The sequence below is a fragment of the Salvelinus sp. IW2-2015 genome, linkage group LG3 (genome assembly GCF_002910315.2).
Source record: "Salvelinus sp. IW2-2015 linkage group LG3, ASM291031v2, whole genome shotgun sequence".
Lineage (NCBI taxonomy): Eukaryota > Metazoa > Chordata > Actinopteri > Salmoniformes > Salmonidae > Salvelinus > Salvelinus sp. IW2-2015.
In genome coordinates this window covers 34,294,817-34,299,677 of record NC_036840.1, presented here as the reverse complement: position 1 = coordinate 34,299,677, position 4,861 = coordinate 34,294,817, and positions in this window count along the sequence as shown.

Below are 4,861 nucleotides of genomic sequence, written 5' to 3'. Positions count from 1 at the left end.
CGCCTCCTCTTTCATTCACATAAAAATAGTCCTTTTTACTTTTGCGGACAATACATTTTTGGGACATTTCTGACMCAGACAAGATTCCCCAAGCACTTCCCAATTGTTTGTGCAGTTCAAGTCTGCAGACATTTGCACATCTCCTGTGAGAACAGGATCTACACACATGTTCCCATCGCAATCATTGTTGTTTTYGTTACTAATAATAACTTTGGAAATGTGTGCGTTTCTATCAAAGTAAGTGCCTTATTACGTTGTAATTGTTTCTGTATGTCGTTTCTATTGTAGCTTACTCTATGGGGCGGCAGGTAGCCAAGTGGTTAGAGCGTTGGGACAGTAACCATAAGGTTGCAAGATCGAATCCCCGAGCTGAAAAGGTAAAAATCTGTTGTTCTTCCCCTGTTCCTAGGCAGTCATTGAAAATAATAATTTGTTCTTACTTAACTGACTTGCCTAGTTAAATAAAGAAAAAAAATGTATGGAGCATAATATATTTGTGTATATTCCTAATAACCACGGACAMGTGAGTCAACGTTATTCATTTCATAACCTTTATGACATTATATTCAATCGTGCTTATGTAGCTAGCGACATTCTTCTATTAGCTCTGTAAAACAATGCTAATTGCATCAGAGAAGTATTAGCTTGTGCTGTATTTTGAAGCTACCCTGKCCTTATGAATCCCAAGTGGCGCAGCGGTCAAAGGCACAACACCTCAATGCTAGAAATGTCACTACAGACACCCAGGTTCAAAACCAGGCTGCGTTTCTATCAAAGTAAGTGCCCCCAAGCCATAAGACTCCTGAACATCTAATCAAATGGCTACCCATACTATTTACATTGTCCCCCCCTTTTACACCGCTGCTACTCTCTGTTGTTATCATCTATGCATAGTCACTTTAATAACTCTACCCACATGTACATATTACCTCAATTACCTCGACTAGCCGGTGCCCCCGCACATTGACTCTGTACCGGTACCCCCCTGTATATAGTCTCGCTATTGTTATTTTACTGCTGCTCTTTAATTACTTGTTACTTTTATTTCTTATTCTTATTCATATATTTTTATTTTTTACATTTTTTTTAACTGCATTGTTGGTTAGGGTCTCGTAAGTAAGCATTTCACTGTAAGGTCTACACCTGTTGTATTCGGAACATGTGACTGATAACATTTGATTTGATGTTTTCCACAGACCCGTAGCCCACTTGGACACCGGGTTCCCACATTTCCCACATTTCCCACACTCCCACACTCCCACACCGAATAGCCTGAAGCCACAGGGCTCTTCTCACAGATTCTATTTCCCTACTGGGGAGCATTGCAAACTGTAGGTCGGGATTTTCGACCTAGTTACATGTACATTGAACAACACTGCAGCCTTTAGGCCTTTTTTGTTATTTCTGCATAGCAAAAAATCGATGAAGAAGTTGCTTTTTTACAATGGTGGTCAATGGGAAACAATCTTTGTTTTCCCCAATTTGTGGGCGTTGTTGAGGGGAATTCCTTCATATGACATGAATTCCGACTCGGAGAATACCTACTGTAAAATAGGGTGGTGGATCTTTGATGTTATGGGGCTATTTTGCTTCCACTGGTCCTGGGGCCCTTGTTAACGTCTTACGGCTGAGATCCCGTTAACAGKATCGATATGACAACAGCCAGTGAAAGTGCAGGGCGCCAAATTCAAACAACAGAAATCTCATGATTAAAATTCCTCAAACATACAAGTATTTTACACCAGTTGAAAGATAAACTTGTTGTTAATCCCACCACAGTGTCCGATTTCAAAAAGGCTTTACGACGAAAGCAAACCATCTGATTATGTTAGGTCAGTACCTAGTCACAGAAAAACACAGCCATTTTTCCAGCCAAAGAGAGGAGTCACAAAAAGCAGAAATAGAGATGATCTTCATCAGATGACACTCATAGGACTTCATGTTACACAATACATGTATGTTTTGTTAGATAAAGTTCATATTTATATCCAAAAATCTCAGTTTACATTGGCGCGTTATGTTCAGTAATGTTTTGCCTCCAAAACATCTGGTGATTTTGCAGAGAGCCACATCAATTTACAGAAATACTCATCACAAACATTGATAAAAGATACAAGTGTTATACGTGGAACTTTAGATAAACTTCTCCTTAAAACTTCTTTGGGGTAGGGGGCAGTCTTTTCACGTCCGGATCAAAAGCATGCCCAGAGTAAACGGCCTGCTACAAAGCCATAAAAGCGAGAATATACATATTATTAATATATTAGGATAGAAAACACTCTGACGTTTCTAAAACTGTTTGAATGATGTCTGTGAGTATAACAGAACTCCTCAGGCAGGCAAAAACCTGAGAAAAAATCCAACCAGGAAGTGAGAAATCTGAGGTTGGTATATTTTCAACTCAGCTCCTATTGAAGATACATTGGGATATTGGTAATGTTGCACTTCCTAAGGCTTCCACTACATGTCAACAGTCGTTAGAACCTTGTCTGATGCCTCTACTGTTTAGTGGGGCCGAAGGAGAGAGGATTTTTTTATATTTTTTATTAATTGTTAAACAAAATATCTTTCTCTGAGCAATTGCATTAGTATAATAATATGTAATAATATAATTTCCCGAAAAAAATGTATAGCTCAGTATTTTGGATTATTTATTTTATACAGACATTTTTGCTCATCTAATSAATGGTGTTAGCGACATTGGACCCCAAGTATTTACAGTTGAAGTCGGAAGTTTACATACACCTTAGCCAAATACATTTAAACTCAGTTTTTCACAATTCCTGACATTTAATCCTTGTTAAAAAATCCCTGTGTTAGGTCAGTTAGGATCATCACTTTATTTTAAGAATGTGAAATGTCAGAATAATAGTAGAAGACGGAGCTGCTCTTCTCCCGGGGAAGGACTGCCCGTTCCATGATCTTGCCATCACGGTTGACAACTCCATTGTGTCCTCCTCCCAGAGCGCTAAGAACCTTGGCGTGATCCTGGACAACACCTGTCGTTCTCAACCAACATCAAGGCGGTGACCCGTTCCTGTAGGTTCATGCTCTACAACATTCGCAGAGTACGACCCTGCCTCACACAGGAAGCGGCGCAGGTCCTAATCCAGGCACTTGTCATCTCCCGTCTGGATTACTGCAACTCGCTGTTGGCTGGGCTCCCTGCCTGTGCGATTAAACCCCTACAACTCATCCAGAACCGCAGCCCGTCTGGTGTTCAACCTTCCCAAGTTCTCTCACGTCACCCCGCTCCTCCGCTCTCTCCACTGGCTTCCAGTTGAAGCTCGCATCCGCTACAAGACCATGGTGCTTGCCTACGGAGCTGTGAGGGGAACGGCACTCCGTACCTTCAGGCTCTGATCAGGCCCTACACCCAAACAAGGGCACTGCGTTCATCCACCTCTGGCCTGCTCGCCTCCTACCTCTGAGGAAGTACGCTCGCTCAGCCCAGTCAAAACTGTTCGCTGCTCTGGCACCCCAATGGTGGAACAAACTCCCCCACGACGCCAGGTCAGCGGAATCAATCACCACCTTCCGGAGACACCTGAAACCCCACCTCTTTAAGGAATACCAAGGATAGGATAAAGTAATCCTTCTAACCCCCCCTCCCCCTTAAAAGAGTTAGATGCACTATTGTAAAGTGGTTGTTCCACTGGAACATCATAAGGTGAATGCACCAACTTGTAAGTCGCTCTGGATAAGAGCGTCTGCTAAATGACTTAAATGTAAATGTAAATGTAGAGAGAAGGATATATTTCAGCTTTTATTTCTTTCATCACATTCCCAGATGGTCATAAGTTTACATACACTAAATTAGTATTTGGTAACATTGCCTTTAAATTGTTTAACTTGGGTCAAATGTTTCGGGTAGCCTTTCACAAGCTTCCCACAATAAGTTGGGGAATTTTGGCCCATTCCTCCTGACAGAGCTGGTGTAACTGAGTCAGGTTTGTAGGCCTCCTTGCTCGCACACGCTTTTTCAGTTCTGCCCACAATTTTCTGTGGGATTGAGGTCAGAGCTTTGTGATGGCCACTCAATACCTTGACTTTGTTGCCCTTAATGCCATTTTGCCACAACTTTAGAAGTATGCTTGGGCATTGTCCATTTGGAAGACCCATTTGCGACCAAGCTTAACTTCCTGACTGATGTCTTGAGATGTTGCCTCAATATATCCACATATTTTCCTTCCTCATGAACCCATCTATTTTGTGAAGTGCACTAGTCCCTCCTGCAGCAAAGCAGCCCCACAACATGATGCTGCCACCCCCGTGCTTCACGGTTGGGATGGTGTTCTTCAGCTTGCAAGCCTCCTCCTTTTTCCTCCAAACATAACGATGGTCATTATGGCCAAATAGTTATATTTTGTTTCATCAGACCAGAGGACATTTCTCCAAAAAGTATGATCTTTGTCCCCATGTGCAGTTGCAAACCGTAGTCTGGCTTTTTTATGGCGGTTTTGGAGCAGTGGCTTCTTCCTTGCTGAGCGGCCTTACAGGTTATGTTGATATAGGACTCTTTTTACTGTGGATATAGATACTTTTGTACCTGTTTCCTCCAGCATCTTCACAAGGTCCTTTGCTGTTGTTCTGGGATTGATTTGCACTTTTGCACCAAAGTCCGTTCATCTCTAGGAGACAGAGTCTAGGCGACTCCTTCTTGAGCGGTATGACGGCTGCGTGAACCCATGGGGTTTATACTTGCGTACTATTGTTTGTACAGATGAACGTGGTACCTTCAGGCATTTGGAAATTGCTCCCAAGGATGAACCAGACTTGTGGAGGTTAGAAACTTCTAAAGCCATGACATCATTTTCTGGATTTTTCCAAGCTGTTTAAAGGCACAGTCAACTTAGTGTAT